Source organism: Falco rusticolus, chromosome 1 (genome assembly GCF_015220075.1).
Source record: "Falco rusticolus isolate bFalRus1 chromosome 1, bFalRus1.pri, whole genome shotgun sequence".
Classification (NCBI taxonomy): Eukaryota; Metazoa; Chordata; class Aves; order Falconiformes; family Falconidae; genus Falco; species Falco rusticolus.
Window position 1 is genome coordinate 80346503 of NC_051187.1, and position 13375 is coordinate 80359877.

Here is a 13375-nt window from a genome sequence, read left to right on the forward strand (position 1 = left end):
TATCATTGGAAAAAGACAAGAAACCTGGTGAACATACTTTCCTTAAGGCCACCACTAGGGTCTTATATCCATGTGTTCAGTGGTGGCAAAAAAGCCTTCACTGTGTGTAATCTAGAAAGAGGACTTTGCTTCCCCAATACATTTTCTTGAAGTTACCAGTGTTCAGTAGTGTTAGTAGGGAAAGGAATGAGGAGAAAACCTCTATTTATGACTGCAGTGGGATCTAACTTGCATTAGCTGGGCTTGTTGGTCTAAGATGGGTTTTCTAAGGCCAGACATTGTCCCCTGCAGCTATTGATGTAAGCGAATAATTCTGTTTGGCACAGCTTTTATAGCTTCAAAGCTCATTTTCATTTTTTATAGGAACGGGACAGAATTTTTTGAGAATGGTGTCCTAAAATGGAATCTCTTAACATTACTGGTTTTGGGTCAAAAATGTTGCTTAAAAAACCCTCACACCATATCATGACACCTCTCTCAGCTAGAGACTCCTCAGACTTGCAGAAAATCTTCCCCAAATACATTGTCAAGCCCAAATGTCTACCCAGGATGGCTATGCTTTGATGTGGTGACACATTTTGACAAACTGGAGATTTTCAGTGTTTTTCCTTTGCTGCCTTGAAGCCCATCTGTACACAACATTTGAAATCTCACTTCACAAACCTCTGTTTCTAATGAATTTATCCATGGGTCAGTGCTCCCAGTAAAGATCCTTGCACACACCCCCTCACTGGTTTCACTAATTCCCTCACTGAGAAACTGAACCTCTTCTAAACATACCTGTAAGGCTGTAAATCCACTATCAGTCATTAAAAGCGGATCTACTTGCAGAATATACTCATTTTCCAAGCAGATAAACCTTTGGGGGCTGATTGTGCTCTAACCAATGGAGCTAAGCCAGTTTGCTCCAGTTGGCCTCTTCTTTAAAATAAAGTGATGAAAATGGGTCACACAAATGGTAATTGCCTGATGATTTTCATTGCCCTGAGCTGACTGGTTTTTCAGTGTGTTTTATGATCAAAGTGTGGTGTGGATGGCAATGGTCTGCTGTGTCTCAGGTACATTCCTCTTCCAGTTCTTGCATTTGGCTGGTTTGTTACAGATTCGTCTTTGACTATTCACACCTCATTTCAGATGTGGATGTAACTAGCAGTTTTTATTTGATGTGAAAAAGAGAAGTAATCACAGTGCTTGGAAGCAAAAGGCTCTGTTTGTTTTCTGATGCACACAGGGATTCCTGTTTTGCCGCTATGATGTACATATTTCATAGTGTTGCAGACAGCTTCTGTCAATTAACATGAATTATGGCTCCAGAAGCATTCATTTACCATAAACCTGCAGTACATTAACTCCTGAGTTTCAGCCCCTGCCAGTGGCAAATTCATTGCAATGCAAACAGAAGTGATTTTGAAACTTGTGACTAGAAAGACACTTCTCTTGAGGGACTGCTAGTTTGGATGCTGGGGGGGAACTGTCTTGGTGTAGCTCATGACTCTGTTGGGGACACTTTGCATATCAAATTCAGGCTCCTGCTGGAGTGTGGGGCTTCTTGCCTCCCACTCTGTCCCCAGCTAGAGAAGGAAAACCCTTGCGCCTGGTGTGGCGATAGTGGCGCAGGATGGTAAACCTGGCCTGTACATTCTTATGAAGAACAGCTGAAGGGTGAGGAGAGCCCCTCCTGGCACAACCCAGGATTCCCTGCTAGGGAGACTCAAGAGCCCATCCAAAGAAAACCCAAGAGCTCCCCTAGGACAACCCCCTAGCTCACTCCTCTCCTTCCTTCCACCTCTGCCCCAGGCTATGTGGTCTTGTGGCCCCTCCTGAGCTCTGGGGCTCGCCAGCCCCCTCTCTGAGCTGTTCACCATTAGTCCAGCTGCCCCTTTCTTTAAGACAGGGGTCCTCAAACTACGGCCCGCAGGCCGGATACGGCCCCTCAGGGTCCTCAATCCGGCCCCTGGTATTTACAGAACCCCCTGCCGGGGGTTGGGGGGGAGAAACCAAGCAGCTGCAGATGACTGCCTGCCACTGCATCCGCGCGCCGGCCCCCTGGTTAAAAAGTTTGAGGACCCCTGCTTTAAGAGGTAGATTAGTATTCTGGTGGTCAGGCATGTTGAATAGGCTCATGGAAGAGTCTGTCAGGGAACAGAGCAAGGGTGTGTGACTAGGAGATGGGAGATGGCATGGGGGGTTGATGGAACGCCCCAGGGTTTCAAAAATCATGAGTTAAATTTGCTGCTTCTTCTGGCATTGCAACCTGGGAACTCAGAACTCTGTAGACCTCCTGGTAACGTTTCATACCTCTTATGGGGGAAAAGACTTACAGGTGTAAACAAGAGTTTATCTTAGAGAGCAAAGGGAGATGGTTGCCTGCAGGGTCTGTATCCATGCAGATAACCCACCAGGGCTTGTCTTTTAATAGCAAGGAATGCAGGGTTTACATATTTTTATAGGCAGAAAGAGTTCACAAAGATTTGTAAAGGACTTTCCCTTTGGGTCTACAGATGGGATGCTGGTCTGTGACAGCATAACCTATGTGTGTAGGTATTTAGGCAGCATGCTCAGGCACTCCACTGCAGAGAGCAGATTTTGGGTGGGGGTCCTGAAGTGGTGCTCAGCTGAGTTCCCATCTCTACTCTGCTACAGTCATTTTAGAGTCTTTGGTCCTTTACCTAGTCTAGCCTGTGTTTTAATTAGCCATCTTTAAAATGAAGGCAAGAGAAAGCACTAAGCCAGGCATATCGATGCAGTGTGCAGATCTTCTGCTGAGGTGCTCCATAAAAGCACCTAGGCTGGCAGATAAGGCAAACATTGAAATGCTGGTTAGAAATCTCCCCTGACCACAAGGGAAAGGTAACTTCTGCTGCATGGACTGTTCAGGCTGTTGGCCCAGGCTCTTTGCAACACCAGCTCTCTGGTTTTTCTCAAGCTAGGCCAGGTCTTTGATGCTCATGTCTGCTTCCATGATAGAGTTTTCCTAGGCAGCTGGGTAGGATTCAGTCAGCCAGAGTAGCCATACCAGCTGCTCTGTTCTACTATGAACCAGAAAAACTGGCTAAGCTGCTAAAGGAAAGAGTTCCCATGGACTGGGCAATCCTCTGGTGGGGCAGAGGCAGGGCAGGCCAATTCCTGCTGCCAGCATGTGGACTGGATTACAGCTGGGGAAAGTGCCAGTGGTGCCTGTCTCTTGATGTGTGATAAGTGAGCTTGTACAGATGAAGTTCAGATGATGACAGCAGCCTTCAGAGACCTTTGACAGTGACCTGTGCATTGGCTGAGCTGGCTTTAGTCTGTAGCTCGTCAAGTGAAGACCAAATGGTTGCAATGCTCACCAGTAGGTTTTCCAGTGCTGCTCTAATGTGGCTGTGCTGATTGACCTATGCCGATCTTTCCCATAGATGAAGAATAGTTTCTTTGCTACAATAATGCACTGCTGTGATTTTTTACATCTCTGTACATCTCCTGAATGGGTTACAGGGTGTGGGTGTGTGTTTTTGACCTAACAGACACTTTTCACTCTGTGTGTATAAGGCATAAGGAGCAGTTTGAGGAAACATCTTACAGGCACAGCAAGGCTTGTTAGCTCCTTCAGCCCAAGAAACTATTCCTGAGTATGTAAGACATTCAACTAGAGCATCACACCTCATCCACTACCTGCTTGCACAGGTAGAGTACCTGTAACAAGCAGAGAGGGAGCATGTGCTTTTGAAGAGGATAATGTGAGACAACATTTGCAACAGAAACCTTCACAACATCAGTGTTGAGGAAGCATGACCACAGTGGAAGCAGCAGAGTTTTATGGGGGCTGGGGTGCAGACAGTGCCCCCAGGTTGGGGGAAGTGTGCAGGGAGGGGGAGTGTGCTTGTGAGCATGGCTGCGGCAAGTGCAGCGACACAGACTGATCTGGTGTCCAGTAAGCCTCCTGTAGTGGGTCTGCATTGCTAATGCAGCTGGAAACCAACTTCCAGGAGCTGCCAAGACAGGCTGGAGCTCACAGCAATGCCCAATTCTGTATTTTGAACTTTGCTGGGAGCGTGTAGAGCTCCTGTTGGTGCCGGTGGCATGGTGCTCTAGGGCTTGTTCCTGTAAGCTGCCATTGCGTAGGACTGGCCCTGCTACGAGAGGCTCCTACTGGGGTGGGTGTTGACCCATCCCATGTATATAATCTCAGAAAGGTTTTCATTTACTCAGTGACCACCGAAACTGTTTTCTTTGCTATGGCTTGTCTGTTGTGGGAGACTGCCTCATGTTGGAAATTATATTATCTGACATGCCTTAACTAGCATCATGCTAAATACTGCTTTGCCCAGCTGCCCTTGCTGCTGCCAAAGGCGAAGTAATATTGAATATTGTGGTGGTGTTGATCTAATCATGCTAACAAATATATTTTCTAAGACGAACTTTTCCACTGTAGACATAATCTGTAGTTCCAGACAAGTAAAAAGTACATAACTGATTCATCTCTAGTTGGTGTCTCATTATGGTTGTAATTACCAGCTGCTTTTACAGAGGTCTATTAAAAAGGACAGCATTCACCCATTTATCTCCACAGCATTGTTAGTGGGAACAGTGAGGGAACTTAGAGAAAAACTTACTGCTCCCTCAATTCTCTTCCAGCATCAGAGCAGGTGGGACGCAGGCATTAAGAAGGCAGTGAGCGCCATTGCAGGCACAAAGTAAGGAGCTCAGAAGTGTGCTCGTGGCCGCTCATTCCTTCGTTTTGCTGGCCTGACCTTGTGCAATGCATACACTTCTAAGGAACTTGGTAAATCTTCTAGCTTGAGTCAGGAAAGTGGGTTTTGAAGATTGTGTCACCAGATTAACCAAGGCCAACACATGCACAAGGGCCCCTACAGGCATCTACAGCCTGTACGTGGATGACAGTTATCAGCCGGTCATTCCAGTTCATGGCTGAAATTCCAGCATTACCACTCTCATACCGGGGAAGCCAGAGCAAGCCACGCATAACCATCCATTTAATCTTACAAAGGAATTAAGCAATTTATGGAGGTTATTAAACACAGCAGAGACGGAGCTGGAACTGGATTCAAACAACTCAGTAACATTTGTTCTGTCTTAAATTTCTCCTGCAAGCCAAAATCAGCACATCGCTTCCTGTGGGAACCACTTCTGAGAGTCACAGGGGAAAAGCGTGCCTGATAAGACGCATGGCTCTGGGGGTGATTTAACAGGGCTTCCCTGCATGCGGAGTTGTTTCAGGGCAATCCTTTGCAAAAGGCTTTTCACAAGGTAGCCGGGAATTTGAGGGAGAAATGCCCTTGCTCATCTTCTGGCAGCCACCTGGAGCGTTTTAGGATCTGCAGATGATGAAACAGTGAGCGAGGCAGTCCGGCAAGATCTGAGGTACTGACATCACTTATGCATGGATGTACTAATTGGTAGGAGACTGGAGGCAAATTTAAATAAAAACACACTGCACAATTATGAGATATTAAATCAAGTTGGATTAATTGAAACTGCAGGAGCGGAGGGAAGAAGTGCACTACTGCAATTTGCACAGGTTTTACAGAAACTTTGTCCACCAGACCTCCCTGACACAGAGCATCCAACCAGGTGCAACTCTCAAGTAACCAGCTGGCTTGACAGTAGCTCCTACAGGTGACTCCTTTTGCTTAACACTTGGACCAGTTGGGTAACTCTGCAAAGGACTAACTAAAGTGGTTTGCAGAGTTGTAACTGGAGGGGTCCGGAGCTCAGAGCTGGGCCTTTTGAGTCCTGGAGGGCTTAACGTTCATTGCCTGACTTTCTTTGGTGCCACCTACAGCCTGTTTTTCCACTTCAGCCCCTGCCAGAGCAGCCACTAGAGGACAGGGGTTGGGTGTCATGCATTCGTGCACTGCCCAATGCCATGAAATCTCAGTCTTGTGGTACTTAAATGAAATAGGCTAAAACCCAAGAAGCCCAGGAAAGGCTTTCTGCCCATGTCTGCTCAGAGTCTGTTGTTTGCATCCTCATGAGAAAAACACACAGAAACTGCAAACTCAAGATTAAGCTCAAAAGAAGAGCGCCGGGTCATCTGAGAGAAGTTGTTTTAGCAACAAATCCAGTGCAACTAGCCATGAAATACTGAAGTATTACTCAGTTGCTTTCATATGGCTGAAGATCAAGTGTGAAGCACAGGTGTGACTGAATACCACTTCTCACAGAGGTTTTAGTGGCCAGCCACCACCACACACCTAAAAGGCTGTTTTACTCCAAGCGATGCCAGTGTCAGTGAGGGAAAGGGGGGAAGGGCAGTCAGAACTGAACCATTAGCTAGTTTTGCAAAACATACAGTTATTTTCGTGTCTGAAAATCATCTTTAAAATTTTTCTTTTTTATATGCTATCTTAAATACAAGTGAAAAGCAGAATTGGCAGCTGTCATCTTTGCTTCCTTTCTTTGAAACCTTAGATGATGGAGTCATGATATTAAATGATGTTTAGATTTTATAGTAGTGAAGAAAAGCTGTAAATGGTCCTTGGAAAGTACCTTCCAAGTTAAACAATGAGAAGTCAAATAAAAAGAGCTCCAACTGGTGACTTAGACTGAAAAATAATAAGATTAAAAGTCCTGCTTCTTTGGGTTGCATTTATGAATGTGGGGGTCTGTTAGTATAGAAAACTGCTATAAACCCCACACCCTGCATTGATCTGGCATAGCAGTGTTTTCTTCCATGCCCCCCGGAGCAGAACTCTGTCTTTTCCATCCAGATTCAGTCTTTGCTGTCAGGTATGGTTCACCACCAGCAAGCTAAAGAGAGTTGTCCTAGCTGGCCAGAAAGCCCAGGTGGAAGCCCAGGTAGAAATGTGTTCCCTAGTCGCTCGCTAAGCATGGATTCACATAGGGGAGCGCAGTTCCCAGGGTGCTGTACAGCCACCCCGTCACTCAGTCCAGTAGTGACCCAGGTAAATTTACCATAAACACTTTTTGAAGCATGTTATGGAGAGGGGATGGCAGGTATTTCACCTTAACTGACTCAGTTAAGCTTCTTCCCTTTCACAAATGGGTTTCATAAAGCACAGGAGCGTTAGTTTGCTCCTCTTCATCCTGCAGTGAGAATAATTCACGAGGAACGCACTTTCCCTCCTGTTAAATACTTTTTCTTAGCCTGTCAAGCATGTACATTGCTGCTGGCAAAAAGCAACCAGACTTGTAGAAAAAGAAATTTCAGAAGAATGTGTGGGGTGTTTGGGTGGAGCACAAATGAGCAGATGTTCCCACAGAACAACAGTGTTGTTTTATGGCGAATGAGCAGAGGTAAAGCCCTGGCTCCAGGGCAGCTGGATGTGTCAGGCGTACTGCAGTGTGAGAGTCACAGATGCAGCAGGGCTGCAGAAGTAACTGCTGTGCTCAAACCCTTGAAATTCTCTGTGTGTGTGTGTCGGGGGGGGGGGGGGGGGGGGGGGGGGGGGGGGGGGCGGCGGGCCGCAGGGGGGGAGTGTGTGTCCTGCAGAGAGCTGACTGGAATGGTTGTACATGGGGTTACTGGGATAATGTGTACAGTCTGACAGTTTGTAGCCTCCCTCAAACAGTGATGCCTGGCTTTCTGAAGCAAACACTGAGTAATGTGAGGTTTGATATCAGGCAGAAAAATGTCTGTAAAAAGAAAAGGCGAGGTTTCAAACCTGAGCATTTGAAGATGAGCTAGCTAAATCCATATATTAGTTGGAAATAGCAAAATGCCTTATTTTTGGCTTGTAATTTTTATATTTTAAGAGAGTGGTCAAAAAAATATGAAATATCTCTGCCACCTCACCCAGGCGAGGCTGAGGAGCCCAGAAACTCTACTGCATGCCAGTGTGGTGCCCATGCCCTGGTTTCTGGGTCTACTGCTGCAATGTGTTGCATGTACAATCAGTTAACAAAGCTATTGCTTTAATTTGCACCATCTGGGGAGCCTGTGCTCTCAGCCCTTCTGAAAACACACCCCTTAGTTTCAGAGTCTGTAAACTGTGGAAATTAGCTGTAGAAATGCATCTCTTAGGTTTGGCAGCTTTGGCACATCCAAAGATTATGCAGAGATCTGGAAAGCCCCTTTTGTGTCCCCACTTGTCAACACTGGACCTTGTCAACCTCTGTGTATCTGGGAGACATGCCCCCAACCTACCCTGTTCCTTGAGCTTGCATTGCTCTTGCTCTACTAAATTTGCAAAAGTCTGTCTTGCTTCAGCACCTTTAAGATGTGACAACAGAGAGATCGATGATTAAGAATTTATTTCGCTGCTGAAATTCCCGCTGTCTACACATTAGATGTCCCACCTGAAATCTGCTTCATTGGTGCCTGAACTTCAAGGTACCTCAGACAAATGGCATGGGTTATGCTCCTTGAGTGTTACGGAGAGCTTCCTGATATCTGATTTCCTCTGTCTTGGTTGTATCTTGCTCATGCATGCATTCTGCACAGAAATCTGACAAATGTATAGCCAGGCTAAATTGAGATGTTTCGCCTCATCTGATATTTAATGTGAACCATTGGCTCCTTTGAGGCTGGAATTAAGTATTAGGTTTCAGTCACTGTAATTAGCAGTTGTTTGAAATGATAGTTAAATCCATTTTCTGAGCCAAACGAATCACTCAGACATTGAGGAAAGAAAAACAAACAAAGGTCAGATCAGCATTAGATTTGATCATTTGGAATTATATGCAAAGTAAGCTGGGAAGTTTGAAAGGCACAGGGACGCGGAAGACCTGTCCCTTTGTAGCCACAGATTCTCATTTCTTAAAGGGAGAAAAAAGCTTTCATCATAAGCCATGGAACTGTGCTTGCCCTGGCTGTCTTGCATAGCTGAATCCTGAGAGATGATGTGAGTTTTGTAAGGGTTTAGCTGCAGCACCACTTTCAGGTCCTCCTGTACTTGCAGGAAGGGACAGTTGGCTTCATGTATGTCAGCTATGAGGAGCATCCTGGATCAAAAGCCACAAAACAGCTAATTACTGAGTGAAGAATGAAAAGTCCTGTATTGCAGTGCTGGCACAGCTTCCCTAGGGGATGCTGAATAGGGAAGGCTGGCTCTGCGATATGCTGTGTGCGGGGCTGCACAGGCAGTGAGGGGCACTCAGCTCCCTGGTGCCCATCCGCAGAGCAGGCAGGAGCTAAAATCAGCAGTGATACTTTTAAACTCTTATTTGGATGCTGGTATCCAGACTGAAACATTTTGCAATCAGCTGACAGTCTTATTTTAGGCTTAACTCTCTGCCGCCGAGAGTGTGAAGTGACCCTTACACCAAGGCACAGCTCATACAGGCCGGGAGATCCAGGGCAAAGCGTGGGGCTGAAGGATGGTGAGGGGTCAGGTTAGAATCATAGAATCATTGAAGCTGGAAAAGATTGTTGTTAATCAAAGTGTTGCTTCCCCCACTGCCCTCCCACCCCCACCCCCCCGGATAATCACAGGTTGACTTGTCACTGAACAACCCCAACTACATCATATTTCACAGATCTTGCCCCTTGCATGGAGTCACAGCACTGTGCAAAACCACCACTGCCGACACTGAGAGGCAACATTGCAGCTAAGCATTCAACCCTAATGCTGCAGTGCTTGACTGCTTCGTTTCTCAACTTCAATGTTGCATAAACAACTGTTTTTCTGCCCTGTTCTACATGCTCACACATGCACAGAGACCTTCCTTCTCCAGTCCCTCCCACGCAAGCAAACCTCCCTTGGCTTTGCTGGAGATTTTGCCTAACAACTAAAATGATGGCCTTTTACATAATTTCTTAAGATTGACTTTAATGGTGAGGATGAGTGTCTTCCTTTTGGAGAGCTGCCCACTCTCCTTGGGCTTATACTGCTCCTACCTTCTTTCCTGTTCATAAAATCTACGTGTTTCACCGATCTGGGCAAGGCAAATATGAGTTTGCATCACCTACATAAGGACTGTGGCACCTTCAGAAAAATTAACTAGCTTTTGGTCAGCCAATCAAAATTACTTTGGAATCTGTAACCTCAGAACCGCCCCTTTTGCCAACACTTTCTTGCCCTTTCTCTACCTTGTAAAAATTTCTTAAATTCTATATTTAAGTACAAGGCTGATGGAAAAGTCATGAATATTTCTGTGCCAACATAGCATTGTAACGTTGTAATGAATACAGCACTCACCTTTCTGTTTTCTGAATATCCAATAACAGTCTTGCTTTTGCAAACCTAATTCCTGAAAATGTCATTAAAATCACTCTCAAAGAGTGAAAGTTGATAGTGGGGCTTTGTATGAAATGGACTTGGTGTCCAAAGGCTTCCACTGGTTCAGGTTTCTTAAATTCTCTTTATTTTTTAAAAATAGAAAAAAAATGTGATCCTCACAAATAACTAATAAATTGGGACAAAAATAAAATATGGTGTGAGTGTGCATGTATCTGCTATGCTCTGAGACTTTTGATGAAAAATCTCATCACGAGCCAATTAGAGGGGGTATAGGTGAAGCTGGAAGAGGTGTATCCAAAACGTTTCAGCCCATTTGAGATTTCCTCCAGTTTAAGGCAGAATTATGATCTTAGTAATATGTCAATAAAACCAGTAAGCAATATTAAAAGCATCCATTTTCCCAGAATATCTACCTAACAGCAGAACTCTGTGTGCTGGAATTGTGACTAGCAAGCGTATAGACATAATTATGTAGTAATAACCATGTATTTGCTAACTAGCAACTAGAAAAAAGCACTGTTGCAGAGAAAAGGGGAGTGATGCTCGCTGGGCACAGCTCCAGGTATGCTGGCCTACACTTTCCACAGACCTTGATCTTAGCAGAAACAGTGATTTTTTGCTATTATTCAGCTGGAGGAGGTCCAGAGCTAGGTCAGCTCCACTCACCCACTGCAAACAACTTTGCTCAGCCTGTACAAGGAGAGCTGGAAGCTCCTTTGCCTTCCTCACTTGCAGCCTGGGACCTGCACCCCTGACTGGAGCTTGGTGTTTGTTTAGCATCAGCCTCATGATGTGTGTTGCATTTATCTGCATTTTTTAACCTAGGAGTCACTGTCCTGCTCAGGAGCCAAGTGTGATGGCTCTGGACCTCGGTGGTTGCCCTGCCAGATGAAAGTCCCTGGTCATCAGGGGTATATTGCACAGCCTCTCCTTATCTCCTGGGCTGTTTGGAAGGTGATAATACTTGCAAAGGCATTACCTAATTTTCAGGCATTTCTGTCATTTCTCCTGTTGGCGTATGAGTATTTCCTTGGGTAGTTTGTGAAAGGCTGCTTGGCAGATGCTTTTTATTAGTTGGATGTTTATACATCCCAGGCTGAGGTGATGAGGATTATTCTGAGCGGAATGGCTTTTTTTGAAGAGGGAGACTCAGCAGGGTCTCTTTAAGATGGTCTAGTTCTGGATTTTCCTGGTGTTCTCCAAGAGTTTGACCAAAAATGCCTTTGGGAAGTATTTGCAGAAGTTTTTCATCTGCAAGCCATTAACCTCCAACAGAAACATTAGATAGGAACATATATACTGACAAGGGCGTTTCCACAAACACATTTTACAATGTCCAGATCAATCAGTCCTAAAATTTACCTCCTCCATCTCTTGTGTTGGTTGGAGTTGGCTGCATGGTTTCTGTCCAAGGAAGAATAATCACCAGAAATCTGAATTACCTGTATAACAAGAGCTCTGAGGTGACATTCAGACTGCCATGACTTTGAAATTCTCATGTGCAGGCTGTAAATGAGTGCTCCTGTCTGACAGCAGCACATTCCCAGTGTGTGAACTCATAAGTACCTGGAAAGGTATTGCATCTTTCTTAGGAAACCAGTTGGCAGCTTGGTCCTTCCCCTCCTCTTGTGAAGATGACTCAGCTTTTACCATCCGTGTGCCCCATCGCTGCTGTTCTGGTTTGGTTTTCATACTGCCCTCACCAGCCAAACATCTCTGTGCCTTTCTGCTGATGTGTTTGGCAGTGCCCATTCAGCAGTTTTCTAAGGGCTCAAGGCTTCTGGTCACGTAGTTGAAGTTCTGCTGTGGTTCCTGTGGCTGGATCAGGCAGTGTGCAGTGGAGGCCAGGCTACTGTCTGCTGAGACAAGACAAACTCCTCACCGACATCAAATGAGAGAAGGCATCCCTAGGAGCCTGTATTAGGCAAAAACTTAAGACAGGCAGAGAACTAGGAGTCCTCTGAAGCCACTGGCCAAACTGCATGAATTACACATATTGACAGCTGACCCTGTCCAGGTGCCCAGCGCTCATGGTGGTGCACAGTGAGGGTGAGGTGGGCATCATCCATGTAATGTCAGCACCTGAGTGCATGTTCTTCTCATGTGGAAGATAAGTATGCGTCACTCCAGGACAAAAAGATGATTGTTTTGAGAGCCTGCAATGGACATGTACAATAAGCCTTTATCAGTGCTCAATGACTTTGTTCCTCAGAGAATGGCCTCAAGGGCCATCACCTCTGAGTCTGCCATCTTCTGCAGGACAGAAATGGCTGAGGGAGCTAAATGTTGCAGGGAGACACAAGAGGATGAAAACAAGGTATCTCTCTCCTGCAATAAGAAGACATTACCTGTCAGTACTATTAAAGCAGGTTTAAATCCGGGGTCTGCTTGAAAACAGCTTCTGAAAGTCTAGCTAATTTTTACTTTGGGAAAAAGTTGTATTTGTCTGCCTCCTTCATACTGGTGTGGAAGTGGAAAAATCAACATTGACTGGCTGGAACAAATAAATGTGTTTTCTGCCTTGCTGAACAGACTGAGTGAGTGTCTGGTGGAAGGTCAGCACAAAGAATCATTTCCTGATGAAGTTATTAGCTATGCTGGGAAAAAAGATAGCTGTGGTGTTACCCAGAAAAGACATGGAATGATCTTTCTTGGATTGGGTTCAGGCTTTTTTTGGTAGAACCAGAGCTATCTCACAGAGCAAGCATGCTGGCCTTTGGGAAAATGGCAAGCTGATGGCTGGATCCTAGTTGTCCAAGCAACCATTTTGGATGTGTTTGAACGTGTCAGGAGTGCATGACAGCACTTCTCCACAGAGCTTTGCTCTATATCTGTGCAGGCTGTGATCACTTTGCATTTGTGAAGTTAGTCTCCAAAGCAGGTAGTTCCTTGAGGCAGTTTCAGTGAGGGCTTGTAGGAATTTCTTTGGGGTTTTTGCCCAGCTCTACCAATTTGGCAAAGTCTTCAGGGGATGTGTCGTATGTTATATTACCTTTCACAGATCACAGAATGGTCAGGGTTGGAGATCACCTAGTCTAACCCCCTGCTAAAGCAGGTTCACCTAGAGCAGGTTGTGCAGAGTCACTTCCAGGTGAGTTTTGAATGTCCCCAGAAAAGGAGACTCCACAAACTCCCTGGGCAGCCTGTTCCAGTGCTCTGTCACCCTCAAGAGAAAATCTTTTTTCTCATATGCAGATGGAGCTTCCCATGTTGCAGTTTGTGCCCATTACCCC